This window comes from Cebus imitator, unplaced genomic scaffold (assembly GCF_001604975.1).
Source record: "Cebus imitator isolate Cc_AM_T3 unplaced genomic scaffold, Cebus_imitator-1.0 Scaffold72, whole genome shotgun sequence".
Lineage (NCBI taxonomy): Eukaryota > Metazoa > Chordata > Mammalia > Primates > Cebidae > Cebus > Cebus imitator.
The window spans coordinates 7,294,761-7,318,881 of NW_016107387.1; the positions used below are offsets into that span (position 1 = coordinate 7,294,761).

The 24,121-nt window shown below is 39.7% G+C and overlaps 1 long non-coding RNA gene across 2 annotated transcripts in view; it reads left to right on the top strand.

The window, feature by feature from the left end:
* Positions 1 to 24,121, top strand: part of LOC108306632 — a 50,601-nt gene that overhangs the window by 10,837 nt on the left and 15,643 nt on the right. Inside the window, exons 2-6 of one of the 2 annotated variants that reach the window (XR_005200838.1) lie at positions 6,702 to 6,876; positions 7,070 to 7,166; positions 9,024 to 9,133; positions 15,889 to 16,128; positions 23,185 to 23,953. This is a non-coding gene — a long non-coding RNA (uncharacterized LOC108306632). Of the gene's footprint in view, positions 1 to 3,741; positions 6,877 to 7,069; positions 7,167 to 9,023; positions 9,134 to 15,888; positions 16,129 to 23,184; positions 23,954 to 24,121 lie in introns of those variants that run through there. The other variant, XR_005200839.1, reaches the window with a different exon arrangement.

Here is a 24,121-nt window from a genome sequence, read left to right on the forward strand (position 1 = left end):
TTTTTGGCAAAAACACTTAACATAAAATCTTTTAGCAATTTTAAGTACAAAATACAGTATTGTTAGCTACAGGCAGTATGCCATGTAGCAGATTTCCCGAACTTACTTATCTTGCATAATTGAAGCTTTGTACTCTGTCGTCACCACCTCCCCAGTTTCCCCTCCCTGCATCCCTTGCAACCACCATTCTACCCTCTGCTTCTAGGAATTTGACTTCTTTCTTTTTTTTGAAGCAGAGTCTTACTCTGTCGCCCAGGCTGGAGTGCAGTGGTGTGATCTTGGCTTACTGCAGCCTCCGCCTCCTGGGTTCTATCTATTCTGTCTCAGCCTCTTGAGTAACTGGGTTTACAGGCACCTGCCACCATGCCCAGCTAATTTTTGTATTTTTAATAGCGACAGAGTTTCACCATATTGGCCAGGCTGGGTCTCGAACTCCTGATGTCAGGTCATCTGCCTGCCTTGTCCTCCCAAAGTGCTGGGATTATAGGCGTAAGCCACCACACCCTGCCTGAATTTGACTGTTTTATATTTCACATGTAGGTGAGATCATACCAAACTTGTCTTTCTGTGCTTGCTTTATTTAACTTAAAATAGTGTCCTCTAGGTCCATATGATGATCCCAAATGGAATCATTTCCTTTTTAAAAATGCTGAATAATATTCCATCATATGTATATGCCACAATTTTGTTGTCTATTCATCCATCAATGGACATTTAAGTTTTTTCACACCTTGAATATTGCAAAGAATGCTGCAATGATCATGGTAGTGCAGATATCTCTCTGAGATACTGATTTGTTTCCTTCAGATATAAGCCCAGATGTGAGTTGCTGAATCATTTGGTAGTCCTATTTTTAATTTTTTGAGGAACCACCACAGTATTTTCCATAATAGTTGTTCCAGTATATATTTCCACCAACAATGTATAAGAGTTCCCTTTCTTCACATCCTTACCGGCACTTGTTAGTTTTGAATTTTTGATAATGCTCATGCTAACAGGTGTGAGATTATATATCATTGTAATTTTGACTTGCATTTCCTTGATGATGACTGATGTTCAGCTCCTTTTTATATGCCTGTTGGCCATTTGCATGTCTCCTTTGGAAAAATGTTTGTTCAGGTATTTTGCCCACTTCAAAATCAGGTTGTTTGTTTTTTGCTGTTGAGTTATATGAGTTCCTTATATATTTGGAATATTAAGGCCTTATCAGATACATGGTATGCAAATGTTTCTCCCATTCTGTGGTTGCCTTTTCATTTTGTTAATTGTTTTCTTTGCTGTGTAGAAACTTCTTAATTTGATATATTCCTATTTATTTTGCTTTTGTTGCTTGTGCTTTTGGTACCATATCCAAAAATGGATATGGATTTTGATGGACTACCCCACCCGTCAAATTATTGTTAAGACCAGTGTCATGGAGCTTTCTTATATGTTTTCTTCTAAAATTTTTATGATTTCAGATCTTACATTTAAGTCTTTAATCCATTTTGAGTTGACTTTTGTGTATGGTATAAATAAGGTTGAATTCCATTTTTTAAATGTTTATGTTGAGCTTTTTAATTGTTATTCACAATTGCTTTAGATATTAGAGGTCTTTTGTAGCTCAATACAAGTTTCAGGATTTTTTTTTTTTCTATTTCTGTGAAAAATGCCATTGGAATTTTGAATGGAGTTGCAATGGATCTTTAGATTGCTTTGGGTAGTATAGACATTTTGACAACATTGATTCTTCCTGTTCATGGACATGGGATTTTGTGGAATAGGTTCACTGTGTACTGATTACCAACTTCTCTGAGTCCAGCAAGACTTAACCCACTTATATGCAACAAATTAAATGTAATGAATTTATTAACTACAGATAGGCAGCAAGGGACAATGAAAGCCCAGTGCTGATTGCAAGCATTCCCCATCTCTGGAAAGCTGCTGTGGTGGATGGGGTGTCATATGGACATATCCACCTGTACTGCAGCTGAGGGACCTCCCCCAGAAAAGCAGTCTGCTCTGGCTTTTTGTTTTCAGACAGGGTCTCACTCTGTTGCCAAGACTGGAGTGCAGTGGCACTATCTCCACTCACTGCAACCTCCACCTCCTGGGAGATTCTCCTGCCTCAGCCTCCTGTATAGTTGGGACTAAAGGAGTGCACCACCAGGCCTGGTTAATTTTCATATTTTTAGCAAAGATGGGGTTTCGCCCTGTAGCCCAGGCTGGTCTCCCAGAGTGCTGGGATTATAGGCATGAGCCACTGCACCTGGCTGGGTTTTTTAATTAATTTTTTTAATACCCTGGGGTATGTGACATACTGGGCTAACACATTGAAGGACATCTTATTTCTAGGGGGGACTGGAATAGAGCCCGGGCTGTTCTGGCCATCTCCTTATCTCAGGATGCTGAATTCCCAGCACATTGTATAGTTATTTTTGGAAACTACAAGCAAGAAAGGGGGAAGAACTAAATCAATGCAAGACTCCCTCACCCAATAACTGTCTTGCAGATATCTTTACATTTCTTTATGACTTTCCAGTGTATTTCATTAATGTTTTATAGTTTTCGGGGTACAGACCTTTCACCTCCTTATTTAAGTTTATTCCTAAGTATTTTATCCTTCTTGATATTATTGCAAATGGAATTGCTATCTCAGTTTCTTTTTTGGATAGTTCATTGTCAGGGTATGGAAATGATACTGATATTTTTAGGTTGATCTTTATATCCTGCAACTTTACTCAATTTATTTATTAGTTTTAGCAGTTTTTTTTGGTGGAAACTTTAGGGTTTTCTACATATAAGAAAGATCATGTTATCAAATGAGACAATTTAACTTTTTCCTTTTCTATTTGGATGCCATTTTGTTCTTTTTCTTGCCTAATTGCTCTGGCTAGGACTTCTAGTACTACTTCATGGTACTAGAAGTAGTGAGTATGGATATCCTTGCTTGTTCCAGATCTTAGAGGAAAACTTTTGACTTTCACTGTTGAGTATGACTAGCTGTGGGCTTGTCATGTATGGCCTTATTATGTTGAGTTACATTATTCAGTACCTAATTTGTTGAGAAATTTTATCATGAAAAGATGTTAAGTTTTGTCAAATTCTTTTTCTGCATCTATTGAGATGATTATTTTTATTTTCCAATCTGTTAATGTAATGGATCACATTTATTGATTTGTGTATTTTGAACCATTTTCTCATCCCAGGAATAAATCTAACTTGATCATGGTGTATTATTCTTTTAATGTATTGTTGAATTTTGTTTGCCAGCATTTTTATTGAGGATTTTTGTATTTGTGTTTATCAGGGATATTGCCTTGTAATTTTCTTTTCTTGTAGTGTTTTTATCTGGCTTTGGGATCAGGGTAATGCTGGTCTTGTAAAAAGAGTTTAGAAGTGTTCCCTCCTCTTTAATTTTTGGAAAAATTTGAGAAAGATTGGCATTAATTCTTCTTTAAAGGGTTGTAGGATTCAGCAGTGAAGCCATCTAGTCTTTATTAGTGCCCTGTTCAGATTTTGTATTTCTTCTGACTTAGTTTTGTGGGTTGTAAGTTCTGAGAATTTATCCATTTTTTAATGCTACCCAATTTGTTGGTGTCTAATTGGTCACAGTAGCCTCTTATGATCCTTTGTATTTTTGTGGTATCAGTTGGAATGACTCATCTTTCATTTACAATTTTATTTACATCTGGTCTCTTTTTTTTTTCTTAGTTTAGCTAAGGGTTTGTCAATTTTGTTTTTTTCAAAAAACCGACTCTTTGTTTTGTTGATTTTTAAAAATTGTTTTTCTCATCTCTATTTCATTTATTTCTGTTCTACATTTTATTATTCCTTTTACTAACTTTGGGCTTTGTTCTTATTTTTCTATTTCTTTGGGGTATAACTTTAGGTTGTTTATGTGAGATCTTTTCTTCTATTAATGTGATCATTTGTTGCTATAAACTTCCCTTCAATAACTGCTTTTGCTGCATCCCATACATCCCATTTTGTTTGTTTTTTTTTTTCCAGTTTTGTTTGTTTCAAGGTATTTTTGTCTCTGCTTTTAATTTCTTCTTTGACCCATTGGTTTTTCAGGAGTGTGTTGCTTAATATCTATATATTGTGAGTTTTCCAATTTTTCTCCTATTATTGATTTCTAGTTTCATTTCATTGTGATTGGAAAAGATATTTCACATGATTTCAATCTCCATAAATTTGTCAAGATTTATTTTGTTGCTTAACATGTGATCTATTCTGGAGAATGTTCCATGTGGCTTTCAGAATGTGTATTTTGCTTCTGTTGGATAGAATGTTATGTATATGTTCATTATATCTGTTTTGTATCTAGTGTTTAACTCCACTGTTTCCTTATTTATTTTCTGTCTGGATGATCCATCCATTGTTGGGTGGGGTATGGATTTCTTCTACTATGTATTACTATTTTATGTCTTCCTGATGAATTGATCCTTTTGTTAGTATATATAATGACTTTCTTTGTCTCTTATGACAGTTTTTGACTTGAAGTCTATTTTATCTCATATAAATATAGCCACCTTTGCTCTCTTTTGGTTATTTTTATGGGATGTGGTTTTCATCCATTCATTTTCAGGCTATTTGTGTTCCTTTCTTCCTCTCTTGCTGTATTCCTTTGTGGCTTCTTTATTATTATTATTTGTGGTAGTATGCTTTGATTCTTTTCTTTTTGTCTTTTTTGTATCTACTACAGGATTTTGTGTGAGTGATTACCATGAGGCTTATATAAAACATCTTGCAGTTATAATAGTATATTTTAAGCTGATAACAATTTTTATTACATACAAAGACTATACACTTTCACTTCTCCCCCATATTCTATATTATTTATAACACAATTTACATCTTTTTATATTGTGTATCCAACTATATACCATCATCACAGTATTACAGAATTCTGAGTTTGACTATATACTTACATTTATCAGTGAGTATATGTTTTCATGTTGCTAATACATGTTCCTTTCATTTCAACTTGAAGATCTCCCTTTCACATTTCTTGTTAGGCAAGTCCAGGGGTGATGAACTTCCTCAGTTTTGGTTTGTCTGGGAAGGTCTTTCTCTTTCTTTCCTTTTTGAAGGATGGCTTTGCTGGGTATGTTTTTGATTGGCAGTTTTTTTTTTTCTTTCAGCACTTTGAGCATATCATTCCACTTTCTCTTGGTCTGCAGGGTTTTTGGCAAGAAACCCATTGATAGTCTTATGGAGTTTCCTTTGTATGTGTTGAGTTGTTTTTATTTTGCTGCTTTAAAAATTCTCTGGTAAAAATAATTTGAGGAGGTTAAAAAATAAAATAAAACAAAAATTTAAAAAATCTCTCTTTGTCTTTGATTTTTGACTATTTGATTATAATGTGTTTTGGTGAAGACCTTTTTATTCTCAATGTATATGTAGTTCTTTGGGTTTAATGGATCTGGGTGTTTTTTTTTCTCTTTACAGATTTGGAAGGTTTTCTGTTATTTTATTTTTTGTAGTTTTTACAGTTTTATTTAAACAGAACGTGCACATGAGCTGTCTACTCATTTTCTTCACTGCACAGCTTGGCATTGGGGTTAGTGACTCTGATGGCCAGGAGGCAGCTCTTTCCATGATGGCTTTGTGGTTCTTGGAGGAAATATTGTAAGCAATCTCAGCACAGTAAGATTTGTTGCACATCAGCAGCACTTCCAGGTCCTTCATGTTGTGGACCAGGAACTTCTGGAAGCCACTGGGCTGCATATGCTTTGTTTTTTTGTTGCTCCCATAACCAGTGTTGGGCATCAAGATCTGGCCCTTGAACCTTCCGCGAACCCTGTTGTCAATATCTCTGGGTTTCTGCCAGTTACGCTTAATTTTGACATATCAGTCTGACTGGTGCCAGATGAACTTCTTTGTTCTCTTTTTGTGATCTTGGACTTTACAAGGGGTCTGAGGGTGGCCATGATGCCAACGAGGAGATGGCTGCCACCTTGGCAATGCCAAGGAAGAGAGCCATTATATTTTAAAATAAGCTTTCTTTCCCTTTCTCTTTCTCTGGTCCTTTTGGGATTTCTGTAATATGTATATTATTTTACTTGATGTTTTCATAAGTCCAGCAGAGTTGAGCCAGCTGCTAAGACCCATGCCTCTTGTTAATGTTCATGTTCTCTCTGCAGCAGTTAATATGGGCCATGCACAATGGTATTGGGCCCCATACATGTATTGGGCCCCATATATGGTGGGGTAGGTCATGTAGGGTACATAGACTTGTTGGGTGGGGTTCCTCAGGTGAGTCATCTGATGAGATTTGTGGGCAAATCTCCTGCTGGGGCCTGTGAGCTAGTTGGCAGAATCTGTGGTTGGTTGTTGAAACCACATGCCAGTTTCTGTGCACTCCACTCCCTTCTCCCTGTTCCTAGGTGATCAGTCATTTGTATTCTGGGCAGGGAGAGACATAAGTGAGCCTCTTGGTCAGTGTTCTTCAAGTCTGGGGAAGCTAGGTGTTTACTATACTTTCACCTTCCCCTGTAGGAGAAATGGAAGGCCAAAAAAGCTTCCCTCAGCACAAGCTGTGCCTCTGTGGGGAAGGGATAATGCAGGTAAAGTGGAACTGCACGTGTTACCCTTTTCAGTGCTTCCACTCTTGGGTTGATTTGCTCCAGTGGCATGCTGGAACCTCAGCCAGACTCCAGGCCTCCCACGTAGTGATTCTCATCTGTCATTGCCTGCCTTAACTGGTGTTTCTATAGGGGGATGGGAGCTGGAACATCCTACCCTGCCGTGCTACTGATTTCACTCCTGACTGAATTTTGAAGAATGAACAGAACTCACTAGATGTATAAGGAGAAAAGAGCATCCTAAGCAGAGGGAACTCCAGTTACAAAGGCAGAGAAATTTAATCTATCAAGGTGTTTGTGATGGACAGTAAGTTTTTTGTGGGACTGGGGTGTAGGGTTCATGGAAGGAGACAGTAGGAGTGTGTAATTGGAAAGTTAGTCAGGGGCCAGATTACTGTGGACTCATATGGACAGTGAAAACTATAAAGGAAAATGGAAAACTTGGGATGGCTCTACTCATTGAACTTTACCAGTGAAGACTTTTCCTTCTATCTGAGCAGGATTTTAGACATGGATTCATCAACGAGCAGTTGCAGTACTGTACGTGAGAGAAGTCAGGAGTGATAGTGGAGCTAAGAGACAGAGACATCAGGAAAGGTATGTGCAGTCACAGTTTGAGATGGGCAATAAGAGGAGTTCATTCAACTAATTCATTCAACTAATATTTGCTAAGTATCTACCACATACCCTCAAACTTGTAGAAATTGAAGACACAGCAGTGAACAAAGAGAAGAAAATCCCACTCTTATTCTGTTACATATGTTTGCTATATCTATACATTTTTTTTTTCTGGAGTATTTAAAAGCAAATCCCAGACGTCATGTAGTTTCACCTTTGAATATTTTAGTATGTGTCTCTAACTGATAAGGGCTTTAAAAGTACATAGCCATCATATATAACTACCATATCATTTATCATAATATATAATACCATGATATCATTTCAGAGTTATTATGCATTTATATTTTCACTAGTGTTTAAAATGTCTTTTTAAAATTAGTTACTTTGAGCCAGTTGTGGTGGCTCATGCCTGTGATCCCAGTACTTTGGGAGGTAGAGGTGAGCGGATCACTTGCAGGCCAGGAGTTCATGTCCAGCCTGGCCAACATAGTGAAACCCCATCTGTACTAAAAATGCAAAAATTAGCCGGACGTGGTGGCATGCGCCTGTAGTCCCAGCTACTTGGGAGGCTGAGGCAGGAGAATCACTTGAACCTCACAGGCAGAGGTTGCAGTGAGCAGAGAGTGCGCCACTGCACTCCATCCTGGGTGACAGAGCAACTCTGTCTCAAAAAATAACTAACTAAATAAATAAAATTAGATGCTTTGGATCTGGGTTCAAATAAGGGCCATATATTGTATTTAGTTGACATATCTCTTGTCGTTATTAAAATCTAACAATTTCCTATCCTTCCTTTGATATTCTTTTATGCCTCTTAAAATTTTTTTATTTTAAAATTATCATACAGTAAAATTAGCTTTCTGGTATACAGTTCTATACATTTTAACACATGTAGAGATTGATGTAATCATGACCACAGTCAGTATACAGAACAGTTTTTTCACCTGCATGTGTGGGGTAGGAGGAGATTTGGTAGTTGATCATCTATGACACACTGTTAAATACCCCCTTGATTTTGGGTCTATGGCTCACCTTTCCACCTTGAACCTCCCTGGACTGAGACTTTCCAGGTTCTGCGGGGGTTTAATGTCTCACTTTCCATTGGGTTACTCTTCGTCAGGGTTAGGAAGATTAAATTGCCGAAGGTTCCACACTGTATTGTGGAATTCAGATTCGAACCCAGGTTTTCCATCTTCAAACCTCTCTATTTAAAATTTATTGTATAAAACTAGAAAAAGTCTGAGCACATAGAGTACCAGAAGAACCAATTTCAGAATATAGATGCAGGATTCCTAAATAAAATATTAACAAGCTGAATCTAGCACAAATTAATGAAAAAAATCTATGAATGGTAGATAATTAATAAATATGAAGTAAAATGAGGAACCATGTTTGTGTATAGGTTACTAACTTAGCAGAGATTTTAAGAGAAATACTATCCACTACAGGCAATAGATGGAGAAAACAGGCATTCTTATATGTTTCTAGTGTGAAAACAAATTGGTACACCATTCAAGGGGTCAATTTTACTATCTATAACAAAACCCTTAATATTTCCCAACTTTCAACCCAGAAGTTTCACCTCTAGGAATTTATTTTCAGGAAGCAATCATGATATTTATAAAAATTTAACTATGAGGATATTCATTTCAGTGTTATTTATAATATTGAAAAAACTAATAATATCTGTCCACTAACATGGACTTCATAAATAAAATACAAGACACAAAATAATATTGAAGAATATTGTTAATAACATGAATGTATGATAATGTTATATTAAGTGAAATACCTAGTTTCAAAACAGTGGGTTTTTTTTTTTTGTATTACAAGGGATTCTTTCTGTTGCAAGTAATGAAAAGTCAACTAAAAATGGCTTATGAGAAAGAAAAGGAAGATATTGATTCATAAAAATGGAAAATCCATGGTCACAAGGCCTTCAGGTAAGGTTGCATCCAGCTTCATCATCAGTAATTGGTTTCCATCTCTTGGTTTGGCTTTACTTTCAGATAGACACTCTAAAAACATTGGTAAAGAGAGCTACCAGCAGCTCTGGGATTATGCTTTACCAACTAATAATCTAACAGGAAAAGAGTATTTCCTTTCAAATCATTCCAACAAAAATCCTAGTGCTGAATCTCATTGGTCAGGTCTGGCTCACATACTCCTCTCCTTTTTTTTTTTTTTTATTGCATTTTAGCTTTGGGGGTACATGTGAAGAACATGCAAGATTGTTGCATAGGTACACACATGGCAGTGTGATTTGCTGCCTTCCTCCCCATCACCTATATCTGGCATTCCTCCCCATGCTATCTCTCCCCAGTACTCCTCTCCTTAACTGAGAGGTGGTGTGAGTCCCATTTGAACTATGTCATCATAATGATAGCTGAAATTTATAGAGTATTGACTATGTGTCAGATTATGATTCTGAGTCCCATGATTTTATGTGTAAGTTTGGGCAATTTAACCTTCCTAAGCCAGAAAAGAACACATAATCTGTGTCCTCTATATGATTTCACTAAATTCTCTTGGCAATCCTTGTGAAACAGATTCTATGTCCATCCTCATTTTATGGATGAAAACACTGAAGCTCAGGCAGATTAATTATTGTCTTAATCTATTTAGCATTGCTATAAAGGAATACCTGAGGCTGGGTAATTTCTTTCTTTTCTTTTCTTTTTTTGACACAGAGTTTTACTCTTATTGCCCAGGCTGGAGTGCAATGGCGTGATCTGAGCTCACTGCAACCTCCGCCTCCTGGGTTCAAGTGATTCTCCTGCCTCAGCCTCCTGAGTAGCTGGGATTACTGGTTTATGCCACCACGCCCGGCTAATTTTGTATCTTTAGTAGAGATGGGGTTTCTCCATGTTGGTCAGGCTGGTCTTGAACTCCTGACCTCAGGTGATACACCCACCTCGGCCTCCCAAAGTGCTGGGATTATAGGCGTGAGCCACTGCGCCCGGCCAGGCTGGGTAATTTCTAAAGAAAAGAGGCTTCTTTGGTTCATAGTTCCGTAGGCTCTGCAAGAAGCACGGCACTGGCATCTGCATCAGGTGAGGGCCTCAGGCTGCTTCTACTAATGGTGGAAGGTGAAGGGGAGCCAGTGTATGCAGAGATCACATGGCGAGAGAGGACGTAAGGTGTGGAGGCGGTGCCAGGCTCTTTTTAACAATCAGTTCTCCTGGTAAGGAATAGAGGAAGAACTTACCCTTGAGGGAAGGCACTAATATATTGATAAGGGACCTACCCCCATGACCCAAAAACCTCTCATTGGGCCCCACCTTCAACATTAGGGATCAAATTTCAACATGGGATGTGGAGGGAACAAACATCCAAACTAAAGCAAGTTGATTATATAAGTTGAAAGAATTAGCAAATGATGCATTCACTCACGTGGACTGAGAATACAGGAGGCAGCAGCTCTTCAAAGAAGAATCAGATGCTGCTTCAGACATTGAATAGAAAGCCCAAAACAAAGTAAAGGAAAACAAAACAACCCCATAGAATAAACAAGGATATGAAAACTTTAAAAGTCTGCTATTAATATACTCGGAAAGGTACAAAATATATTGCACCCATGTTATAAGAACAGAGTAAGATTATGATACTTTTTTTTTTTGAGACAGAGTCTTGCTCTGTCGCCAGGCTGGAGTGCAGTGGTGTGATCTCTGCTCGCTGCAACCTCCACCTCCCAGGCTCAAGGGATTCTCCTGCCTCAGCCTCCCAAGTAGCTGGGACTTACAAGTGTGTGCCACCATGCCTGGCTAGTTTTTTGTATTTTAGTAGAAACGGGGTTTCTCCATGTTGGTCAGGCTGGTCTTGAACACCCGACCTCAGGTGATCCACCTGCCTTGGCCTCCCAAAGTGCTGGGATTACAGACATGAGCGACTGCACCCAGACAATAAATTTTAAGAGAATAAAAAGGGCCCTTAAAAAGTGAAGCAAGAGAGTAGACCTGAAAAATGTGACAGAAGAGTTGCAAGATAAACTTGAAGAAATCGCCCAAGAAGACGTAGAGTTGGAAAATAGGAGAGAAAAGATAGAGAAGATTAAAGTTAAGGCTGGACTGTTCAATATCTGAATAATAGGTGTTCAAGAGAGAAAAAGAATATGTAGGAGAGGCAGTCGTCATACAAACCATACAGAAAGTTTACTCAAAACTCAGGAAGGCCGGGCGCGGTGGCCCATGCCTGTATTCCCAGCTACTCGGGAGGCTGAGGCGGGAGGATCGCGTGAGCCCAGGAGTTCTGGGCTGTAGTGCGCTATGCCGATCGGATGTCCGCACTAAATTCAGCATCAATATGGTGACCTCCCGGGAGCGGGGGACCACCAGGTTGCCTAAGGAGGGGTGAACTGGCCCAGGTCGGAAACGGAGCAGGTCAAAACTCCCGTGCTGATCAGTAGTGGGATTGTGCCTGTGAATAGCCACTGCACTCCAGCCTGGGCAACATAGCAAGACCCTGTCTCTTAAAAAAAAAAAAAAAGAAAAAACTCACGAAGGACATGAGTTTCCAGATTGAAAACGTTCTTCAAGTGCCTAGAGAAATGTATGAAAAAAGACTTGTCAAGACACATTACCATGGAATTTCAGAACACAGAGTCCAAGAGATCTTGAAAGCTTAGACAGCAAGGGAGAGGGTACATATGCAGATCAAATATAAAGGACTGGGCATCAGCTTTGGCTTTGCCTGCTTCAATAGACAATGGTAGAGGCAAGAGACACCAGAGCAAAGCTTGTCAAATTCTTAAGAAAAACTATTTCCAGCCAAGAATTCTGCATCCAGCTAAATTAGCAGTCAAATATGAGTGTAAAATAAGGACATTTTCAGATGTGCAAGATTTACTTCCCATGCATTCTTTCTTAAGGAGCTGCTGGAGGCTGTGCTTCTTGAATGAGAGGACAAGCCAAGAAAAAGAACATATGGGACGCAACAGATAGGGATCTAACATAGGAGGGTGGTGAGGGGACTCTAGGATAAGGGTGATGGGAGAGTCCAGAATGGCAGTTACGCACTAGGTGCAGAAGGAAACAAGTCCAGCTTGAAGCAGTGGGACACTGGGACTCCAGGGAGAGACATACTGAGGGTTTCCATCACCACTGTCCCCACTGCCATCAGGCTAACTCTCTTTTTTGAGGTGGAGTCTCGCTCTGTGGGCAGGCTGGAGTGCAGTGGTGCGATCACGGCTAACTGCAACCTCCACCTCCCGGGTTCAAGCAATTCTCCTGCCTCAGCCTCCCGTGTAGCTGGGATTACAGGCATGCTCCCACCACCACGCCCAGCTAATTTTTGTATTTTTAGTGGAGACAGGGTTTCACCATGTTGGCCAGGATGGTCTCAATCTCTTGACTTCATGATCCTCCTGCCATGGCCTCCCAAAGCGTTGGGATTACATGCGTGAGCCACCACACCTGGCCCATGCTAACTTTTAAATCAAGAACTAAATACCCAGAGTCTGCCCCAGATTTTTCTCTGTGTTTATCTTATTTTGACCACATGCTGATAAAGTTCCTGCTCGTTCCTCCATGCTCTGATGCTTGAGCTACTGTGGTTATCATCTAGTAATGTTCTGCTTTGACTTCTGGGAAGTGGAGGGGAAGTCATGATGAGCAGAATATACAGAACAGCCCTCTCCTTCTGACTATATCCTGGCCAGACATCTAAAACCTGGCCCATCCTCCAGTGCTACCGCATGTCTCACCTGTGCTGAGCCCAGCATTTCCCAGTGTTACTCATCATCTTACTCAAAGATTTTCTCATAAAAGCTTTTATAAACGCTTAGGGAAGCTGAAGCCAGATAATGACGCAGAGGCTGTTCAGTTTATCTTCTCCTCCTGAGCCTTTCTCAAACAGTGGTAACATCACCCTTTCCTTATCCTTCTAGATTGGTGCTTGCTGCTCAGTTTTTCAAGATGAAAGTTGTCATGTTGTTTAGGGTTGCATTTATTGGTGGAAAACTGTAAAGGAAACAAGAGAATGATTGACAGAAGTCATTATTGCGGTTATCACTGGGGGTGGACAAGAGACTGCAATTGGGGAGGGATAAACAAAGGCTTCTAAAGGACTGGTTATATTTTGTGTCTTTTTTTTTTTTGAGATGGAGTCTCACTCTGTCACCCAGGCTGAGGTGCAGTGGCGCAATCACGGCTCACTGCAACCTCCACCTCCCGGGTTCAAGCGATTCTTCTGTCTCAGCCTCCCAAGTAGCTGGGATTACAGGCACCTGCCACTACGCCTAGCTAATTTTTGTATTTTTAGCAGAGATGGGGTGTCACCGTATTGGCCAGGCTGGCCTCAAACTCCTGACCTTGTGATCTGCCTGCCTTGGTGTCCCAAAGTGCTGGGATTACAGGTATGAGCCAACACACCTGGCCTATATTTTATATCTTAAACGGGGTGGATGATTATTTATCTTATTATGTTAGGTTGGTGCAAAAGTAATTGCGGCTTTTGCCCTTACTTTTAATTTGCCATTACTTTTAAATATTCAATCAAGCAATTTTATCCATCCTTCTATTTGTATGATGCATTTTACAACATTTTAAAAAACAACAACTATTTTAAAAATCAGGTGCTGTTAATAAAAGAGGAAGTCAATGGAAACAAGTAGAAAGAAGAGATATTTATTCAGAATCTTTGGATAGTAAAAAATACCTGCAAAGAGAAAGGACAAGAAGGGACATTTTATTTCTTTTAAAGTGAAAGCAAGTTTATTAAGAAAGTAAAGGAATAAAAGAATAGGCAGAGCATCTGGGAAGGGACATTTTTTTCCCCCTCTGGCTTTTTTGTGGTTGTTGTGGCAAGCAACAGAGCCCTGCTCAATTTGACTCAAAAAGAGCAGGGGTTGTTTTGAACCTACACACGGAAGAAACTGGAATAGTAAAACTTAGACAGTGTTTCCTACAGGCATCTCGGTGTGTCTGCTCTGTTTCCTTTAACTATACAGATGCCCCTCGACTTATAATGGGTCTGTGTCCTGATAAACCCATTGTAAATTGAAAATATCATTAAGTCGAAAATGCATGTAATACACCTAACCTAGGCTAAGGTAGCTTAGCCTAGCTTGCCTTAACTGTATTCAGAACACCTGACATTAGCTTAAAGTTGGCAAAATTATCTAACACACAGCCCATTTTATATAAAGTGCTGACTATCTCATGCGATGTATTCAATATTATGCTGAAAGCGAAAAGCAGCATGGTTGGATGAGTACTCGAGGTGCAGTTTCTGCTGAATGTGTGTCACTTTTGCACCATCCAAAAGTTGAAAGATACTAAGTTGAACCATTGCAAGTGGGGATTGTCTGTATAACAAATCTCTCCAAAATGTATTGTCTTAAAAGTAACAACTACTACTTATTTATTGGCTCAAAATGCTAATCTTTGGGAAGGGATTGACAGGAACAGGTTGGTTCTTCTCTGTGTGGTGTTGGCTGGGCCACCTTTTCTGGGGCCGGAGGATCCGGGTGGCTTCACTCACATGTGTGGCTCAGCAGAGGTGTCTAGAACAGCAAAGGACTGGCCAGGCCAATCTCTTCAGCAGGCAGTCAGTCTTCTTTATTATGGTAGCTCAGGGCTCCAAGAGAAGCAAAGAGCAAGATGTCAAGCCTCTTCCTGGTCAAGAACTGGCACCGTGTCACTTCTGCATTCTGTTGGTCAAAGCAAGTCACAGGGCCAGTCTAGAATGCAGGGAGGAGAAACAGATTTCACCTCATGATGGAAGGAGTGCTTACGAGATGAGAAGCATTCTTGGCACCTATTTTTGCAAACAATTTGCTGTACCTATCTTCCACCTCGTAATTTTGGTGTGTACGTGATTTTAGTTTGCTATCACTGAACTCTAACTGTTTTTCTGTCACCTCCAGCTTTATTGCTAACTAGCAGATCTTTTTTTCTGTGTTTAGGTTCAAATTCCTAAGAACAGTTGGTTTAATTAATCTCTTTACCTCGTGTCAGTGGTCGGAGGTCAGAGGCCATCCTATTTTTTTTTCACCGAGTTTTTATTTTGAAAAGCCTTTGGGAGAGTTACAAGAATAGTACCATGACTATCTCTAGATGCTTCACTTAGATTCGCCAGTTTTAACCTTGGGCACATTTGTTTGATCACACATTCGTTCTCCATGCATATATGTATGTATGGAGTTGGTTGAAGTCATCATGACATTTTACCTTTAAATACTTTAGCATACATCTGCTGAGAACAGGGGCATTCTCTTACATAACCACAACCAAATTACCACACTCAAGAAATTTAACATTTATATACAACTATCATCTAATGTACTAACTATATTTATATTTCTACAATTGCCCCATAATGTCCTTTATATATCATTCTTTTTTGATCTAGTATTTAATCAATAATCACATATCAAAATGAGTTACCATGTCTCCCTAATGTTCTTTTCTTTTTTTTGAAAGAGAGGAGGATCTCACTCTGGTCACCCAGGTAGGAATGCAGTGGCTTGATCATGGCTCATTGCACCCTTGACCTCCTGAGTTCAAGTAATCCTCCCGCCTCATTTTTTGATTTTTTTATATGTAGAGATGGGGACTCACTATGTTGCCTAGGCTGGTCTCGAACTGCTGAGCTCAAGTAATCCTCTCGCCTCTGCCTCCCATAGTGTTGGGATTACAGGCATAAGCCTCCCTAATGTTCTTTAATTTAGATAAGTTCTCTGTCCTTTTTTGTCTTTTAGGACATTGACATTTTGGAGGGCCTAGGCTAGCTGTTTTGTACAATGTCTTTCAATTTGGATTTGCCTGATTGTTTCCTCATGATTAGATTCAGCTTAAACATTTTTTGGCAAGACTACGCCATAGGTGATGTGTGGCCAGTCACTTCAGGTGCTACTCTTAGACAACTGCTGGCCAGCTGCCTGTGCGTACTACCATCCCATCCCCACCTTCCATCATTTCCATCACCTGAAGTCTTCCAGGTAAGTTTGGCCACGGAAAGATAATAGTGGATGACTGGAGGGTGGGAAGAGGGGAAAGGCTAGGATATTGCCCCTATTTCTGTCTTTTCTGTGACTGCTTTTCTTTGTGTCTCCAATTCCTCCCCAACAAATGCTCCCTCTGTGGTTTCAGCTCCCCTGGGGAAATGCCCTCTCCTTAGTACTGCTCCTTCTGGTTGGCCTCAACTTCTGTGCTCTGATAAAACGACCTTCTCCCGTTGTTGACTCTTTAGTTCCAGGATGGCAGTTCCTTTCGGCTGTTGCCGACCTCTCAGTTGCCTCATCATCCCATCCTGTGTTTGGCGTCTCAGCTTTTCCATTTCCTCTGTCACCAATTTCCTTATTAACTTTCCTGTTCATTTTGTTTGAAAAGTCTAGGGTGGTGTCTGTTTTCTTGACTAAACCTTGAGTAAGATAGTCAGGGTGTTCACTGTCAGTGTGATTTGTGTGACTTGTGGAATGGGGCCACGTGGTAGAAAATCAGGCAGCATTAGCAACAGGAGGTATAAGATGGAAATTCCTTTATAAGGATAAGTAAGCAGCATAGGTCTCCTTCCTGGTTACACAAAAGGAAATATACAAAAAAGAAACATCTCCAGGTGGTAGAATTTTGTATGATTTTTATATTATTTTTCTTCTTTTCTGTTCATCCAAATTACCTAACTTTTTTTTTTTTTAATAGGGATTCTACTTTTGTAACCCAGGCTGGAGTGCAATGGCATGAGCTCAACTCACTACAACCTCCACATCCCAGATTCAAGGATTCTCCTGCCTAACTTTTTTTTTTTTTTTTTACAATGGACATAGATATTTTTGACATGAAGAAAAATTGCCAGCATGCTGTATTTGTAAACAAATGAAGTAGAATGGTGTGCAGGTGTACATGTTGTACACAATAAGATATTATCAGAGGATGCAAAAATGGCTCACCCCCATCAAAAGACAAAATTACAACAAATTTAGAGACCTTAATTGGCTTTTATTTGCCATTCTAGAATAAGGTAATACCTCATTCTACAAAATAGAATGAGTGCTCTGATGAGCTGAACAGAGGTGGTTGGTTTTATCAGCAGAAAATGGCCAAGGAAAGCAGAAATAGGAAATAAAAGGTAGACGGGTTGTTTCAGAGTTACTTTTTGGTAAAGATTAAAGCAGGTGGATTTCCTTATTATACCAGCTAAGATTGTGTTGTTTGGGGATTTGGCTATTATATCTCACTCACTTGATTTCTTGGAAGGTCAGATAAACAACTTAGTTTTGTCTTGGTGATGTGGAACTGTAGCATGAGTGACTCCATTTTGGTTTGGTCTGTTGGGCTTAGTGTAGGAGCTCAGTCAAAATCAATGGCCTCCTATACATTTTATTTAATACCCCCACAGAAGCATTTAGCTCCCAAATCTTTTTTATTTTTTATTTTTTGACGGAGTCTCGCTCTGTCACCCAGGCTGAAGTGCAGTGGTGCGATCTCGGTTCACTGCAACCTCTGCCTCCCGGGTTCAAGTGATTCTCCTGCCTCAGCCTCCCAAGTAGCTGGAACTACAGATGCATGCCACCAGACCTGGCTAGTTTTTTGTATTTTTAGTAGAGACGGAGTTTCACCATGTTAGCCAGGATGGTCTCCATCTCCTGACCTCGTGATCCGCCCAGCCTCCCAAAGTGCTGGGATTACAGATGTCAGCCACCGTGCCTGGCCCAAATCTTTTAAATAGAAAACATAAGAGGGTCATTCAGTGTAAGATGATCAAAAGAGTAACAAGAGACTACTCTTATTTCTTCATATAAAATGCTTATACTTTTTTGTATGTCTAATTTGTAATTTAATAATTTAAAAAATTTTTATTATAAAGGAAATCATAAAATGGGAAATGGTTCAGTTGAGGTTTTCATGTGATCAGTCTAGCCCACAAATGGGCAAATCTCCATTGATCATGAAGAAATTACACTGGTTCTTATGGAAATGTTTACATTTAATAGGTGACATAACAGTGATTGTTTATAACAATTAAAGGTACTTTTCCAATGTTTACTTAGTCAGTTATCCTTAGGAGCTTTGGAAAGCTTATTAGAGACTAAAGAATTTAGAGGGTACCAAAATAGCTGAAGCATGAGTTAGAATTCATAGAAAATGAGTAAAAAAGGCTAGGAAATATTAGCGAAAAGATCAAATGATTGCAAGGCTAAAATAAAACTGCAATGATGAAGACAAATGGAAAACACTGGAGATAAAATGGATTACTGGAAACAAGAAGCACAAAAGCAGAGTTACCCAGTAAGTACCAGATTTGAAAAATTAACAAGAAGTTTTCACAGAAGAGCCTAACATAGGAAATATGCACTGCAAGTGAGGGTGTGCGAAAGCCTGCTTCTGCTCTGCGTATAATCCAATATAATCTGGTACAGAATGTCTTGAAAAGTCAAAAGAAGATAGTTTCCTAGGTGTTTAACTATTTCAGTGGCTCCCATCGGTAAGTCATAGCTAGCAATGGACTTTTGACTTAAACCTGCTTGTACCTGCTGCTTTGTTTTGAATGTCTCCTCCGAAACCCATGTTGAAATTTAATTGCCATCGTGATAGTATTAAGAAATGGGACCTTTAAAGGGTAATTAGGTTATGAGGGCTTGGCCCTTATGAATAGATTAATGTTATCATGGGAGTGGCTTAGTTTTCATGGGAATTAGATCCCCATTTTCTCTGTTTTGTGTGCTTGCTTGCCTTTCTGCCATGAGATGAATCAGCATGAAGGTCCTTGCCAGATTCTCATGCTGTATTCTTACACTTTCTAGCCTCCAGAGCTGTGAGTCCAGTAAACTTTTATTCTTTATAAATTATCCAATTGATGATAGTCTGTTACAGCATCAGAAAATGGACTAAGACACCGGCCAAAACCTGTATGTAGTCAGAGTCTAATTAAGGCTATCCCAAGAGTTTATTCAATGGGCTCACTAAGTGCTACATGTGCGAATAAGAAGATTGTTAATTCTGTCTGAAATGAAGCATACTAATAAATGAATGCATTGACATTTTATGTGAATAATTATGACCTTCTAGTATTGCATATTTAATGTTATGGCTTAGAAACATGGAAGAAAGTACCAGGTCAGAGTTAAACCTGTTTGTCTTTACCACCCACACCAAAAAAAGAATCAAGGTTGAAGTAAGAGCTCTGATTCTGAGAATCTCTCACTTTAGGATTTTCCATCGATAGTGTTGGGAAACACGATCTGGACTATGCAATATTTGGCTCTTCATAGGCTGCAAATTTTTGAAAGGTGCTGGTATGAATCGTAGCAGAGATCTCTGGCCTACGTAGTCCTTTATCTTTACTTTCTCCCAACTTTATGCCAAGTAAGTATCTCAATAGAGCAATATCTACTAATTCACAGGGCTATAGTGACATTCTCTTGACACATCAGGAAAACTTTAGGAAACAAGGCTGGGAGGAGAAAATGGGCTTGGGATACCTTCTCATAGCTATGCACCTAACACTACCTAGATAATAAAAAACTCTATAGATTTTATGTTTAAAAACTCTATTAAAAAAACAACAAAAAAACAACGCAACCTGGCATTTATTAGTTATATAACTCAAGCTTTTTTCTCTGAAGTGTTCCCCCATTCTGTTTGTAGAAGCTCTAGGTCATGATTACCTTTCCAATTTCCTGAGACACTATAAAATAACCATCATCAGACTTCTAGCTGCAGGTAATAAGTAGAAGAGTTATTATAACATTCTCAGTATAATAACTGGCATTCCTAGAAGTATCCAGGACAACTGTCTAAGGCCTTGAGGTATCAAACAGGTATCTAAATGGAAAATAAATCTGAATTTTGTTCAGTGGATGGTTGAGATTCCTTTGAAAGCTGTTGATGTGCAGTTATGTGAAATACAACAGCCATTTATGCCCATAATCTGCTTGCGAGTAATCGTGTACACAGTTAATACTCCAAACTACTTTTCCATTCAGATCATTTCAATTTGGTTAATGATGTAAAACAATGCTGCTCCTTCATTAATGAACTACTGCCCGGTCCCCTCATTATTGGACATCTCAGTCACTTTCAATGACACTCAAAAAGCATACCTCCCAAAGGAGTCTTTTTTTCCCATGCTCACTCAGTTTAACTTCCTCTCCTGGTTTATCTAAACAGGAATTCATCTCCATTTTAGGAAGTACTTACTTCACAAATTAGTTTTCCTTATATTCCTTCTAAAGCAAAACAAATCTAGTTTAGTTTTGTTTCTAAGAATCGAGGTCAGAAATGCTATAACTTAAATTTTGTAACTGCTTAACAAGGAACACGTTGACTACTAGTTTTTCTTAAAGACAGTATTACCCATTTCCAGAGTATATATTTTTTAAATTAATAGACTTTATTTTAGAGAAATTTTAGATTTACAGAAAAATTAAGCAGAAAGTAAGCATCTATTTTTTGAGCAGAAATTTTTGAGAGCTGACAAAATTTCAGGATCTGTTGTAATGGTTTTGTTCCATTCTGCTGCGGATACACCAATAGCTTATAGCCAAGTGCGTATTAGTACCCATCAAATCCATGAATGAGATATTTTTCTTTAAATCACATGGCTCTAAATTACAAGTTTTACATAGTTAGCCCTCTGTAACAGCAGAGGTGGAATCTGTGGATACAGAGGGCTGGCTGTTACCTGAAAAACCAGGGTTTGTTTGCCTGGTTTTTCAAGCAACTCTCCATGAGAATGCAGGAGTTTTCTTACAGGAAAGGCCGGCACTGGGAGTATTCTCCAAATCAGTGTCTTCTCAAGGGAAAGTGACAGGAGGCTGTTGACAAAAAGAACTAAACTGTAAAATATTTTAAAAGGTTTATTCTGAGCCAAATATGAGTGACCAAGGCCCATGACACAGCCCCAGGAGGTCCTGAAAATAGGCATCCAAGGTGCTTGAGTCACAGCTTGATTTTATACATTTTAGGGGGACAGAAGTTACACAGATACCAATTATTACATGTCAGGTGTACATCAATTCAGTCTGAAAAGGTGGGGCAACTCAAGGCAAGAGCCTCCAGGTCATAGGTGGATTGAAAGATTTTCTGACTGGAAATGGCTTGAAAGAATTACGTTATTATCAATTTTTTTGAGATTGAGTCTCGTTCGCTCTGTCACCCAGGGTGGAGTGCAATGGCACGATCTCAGCTCACTGCAAACTCTGCCTCCGAGGTTCAAGCGATTCTCCTGCCTCACCCTCCTGAGTAGCTGGGATTACAGGCACATGCCACGACACCTGGCTAATTTTTATATTTTTAGTAGAGACAGGGTTTCGCCATGTTGGCCAGGCTGGTCTTGAACTTCTGACCTCAGGTAATCCACCTGCCTTGGCCTCCCAAAGCGCGTGCTGGGATTATAGGCATGAGCCACGGCACCTGGCCAAGTTGTTATTATCTAAGGATCTGGAATCAATAGGAATTGTCTTGGTTAAGATGAGGGGTTGGGGAGACCAAGATTCTGAGGTGGGAGGCAAGACTTGATTCCAGAGGTGGGGCTTGGACGCCAGACCAGTTGAAGACTAGCTAAAAACAGGTGCTGGGGGGCAGGGGGCAGAAATACCTCCTCATAAGACACACCCACCAGTGTGCCACGTCAGCTTACCATTGCTGTGGCAACACCTGGAGGTTACTGCCCCTTTCCATGGCAACGACCTGACAACTGGGAAGTTATCTCACTCATTCTAGAAATTTCTACATAACCCCCTTAATTTTTATATAATTACAAGTGGGTATGAGTGCAGACCTGCCTCTGAGGTGCTACGCACACTGCCTATGGGGTAACCCCACTCTGCCAGGAGGAGGACCTCCGTTGGTCCACTGCCGCTTTCAATCAAAGCTGCTATTTAACAGCAGCAGCTGACTCTTGAATTCTTTCCTGGGAGAAGCTAAGAACCCTTCAGGTCAGCCTTAATTTTGGGGCTTGCCTGTCTTGCATCAGTTCTTATTACGCAGATGAAGTCTCCCGGTAGCAGGCTTCAGAGAGAATAGGTGGCAAATGTCTCTTTTTTTAAAAAAATGTATTATTTATTTATTTTTTAAAGACGAGGTTTCATCCTGATGGCCAGGCTGGTCTTGAGCTCCTGACCTCAGGTGATCCACCCACCTCGGCCTCCCAAAGTGCTAGGATGGCAGGTGTGAGCCACCGCGCCCGGCCATCTCTTACCAGAGCTAAAAGGGTGCCAGACTCTTAGTTCATCTCTCCTGGATCAGGAAAACACCTGGAAAGGGAAGGGGGTTCTCTACAGAATGTAGATTTTCCCCACAAGAAACAGCTTTGCAAAGCCATTTCAAAATATGTCAGAGAAATATATTTTGGGGTAAAATACTTGGATTTCTTTCAGGGTCTACTATCTGTCATTTGAAGCTATACTAGAGTCAGATTGAGATTTAGTGTCTTATTGCTACAAAGAGTCTGTTTTGTCAGTCTTAAGATCTGTTTTAATGTTAATGCTGGTCAGTTTTGTCTTTTTTGTTTGATGTAATCCCATTTGTCCATTTTTAATTTTGTCCTTGTGCTTTTTGTTAGGTTTTGAATGGAGGCGAGGGTTAAAGAAACACACACACACACACAGAGAGAGAGAGAGAGAGAGTGAGAGAGAGTGAGAGAGAGAGAGAGAGAGAGAGAGAGAGAGACTCAACAGCAAATGCAGGCATTTATGCCCACAATAAACCTATAGAGGTGGCGGATCAGCTTAATGTCAGCGCCCACTGCTGCTTACATACAAGCTGGGGTACGGTGCGGGCAGAAGAGGTCTAGGGAGCGTGGCTTGCTGCCTGGCAGGATATTGATAAGATGTTCCTATGATCAGGTGGTTTGGCCCCTGTTCTGGTGGAATGTGGTGTTCCTTGCATTTTCTCTTAGCGGAATATAAGAGGCAGGCTGTTTCTTATGGCCCTAACCCCATGGAATGTTTGACTTTGACCAAGGTCTGTGAAATGGTGGGGGGCTTAAAAAATGGTGCAGTTTGGACTAACACTTTTGGGGAGTCTTGTTCTTTTTGACTACATATATTTTCTAGGAGGACAGCAAGTTTCTGGATACTCTTAAATATTACTTGTTGGAAACAGATGCTGGTGCCGCAAAGAAAAATCAGCACTCAGACAAAGGATCTCTCAGCAAAGCAATTTTACTTCCTTCAGAAAGGGTGCTCCTGTTAGCCATCTTGCCATGAGAGTAAAATGAACAAAGGAAAAGCAGAATATTTATTCCTTACACATTTGGAGTGCTCCTTCCTGCTGTGTCTGATCTCTGCTGATTGGAGCCAGGCCTCGCTATCTAAACTAAAACCTGATGGGCTAACAACTTAAAACTTTTCTAAACAGGTAAAAGCAATGGAGAGCAAAAGGAAAAGAGGAAGTCCAAATAAGGAAGGGACAGGAAGTTGCTTGTGAAAGGACTTAGAAAAGTAATAACATAAACCTTATTTATGTTAAAGTACAAGGACACAGAATGCATTTCGTGCCTGTGAGTGTCTAGCACAAATATCTTGGTTAAAGTACAAGGACATAGAATGTACTTATTCCTTTATATCTAGCAGCTACTAGGATAGGGCTTAACGAAGAGTCACTAATAAAAAACAAGAAGGCTTTGAAGAAAGTTAGTCTTTAAAAGAGACGATTATTTCTAACATTTATTATTCTTTAACAAGACAGGAAACTTTGAAGAGGAACTTTTCTTCTTCCCACATTACTTGTGAGCTTTAAGTTACTCAGTGATTTGACTTGTGATGGTGGTTAGCTTTAAACATGTCATGATTTTTTTCTTTAACCATTTTTAGTGTGGACTGTATAAAACATACAAAAGGCCACCATACTTATATATAATTTTAAAATAATTTAAAACAAATTAAAAAGTACCCAGATAGGCCGGGCGCGGTGGCTCAAGCCTGTAATCCCAGCACTTTGGGAGGCCGAGGCGGGTGGATCACGAGGTCAAGAGATCGAGACCGTCCTGGT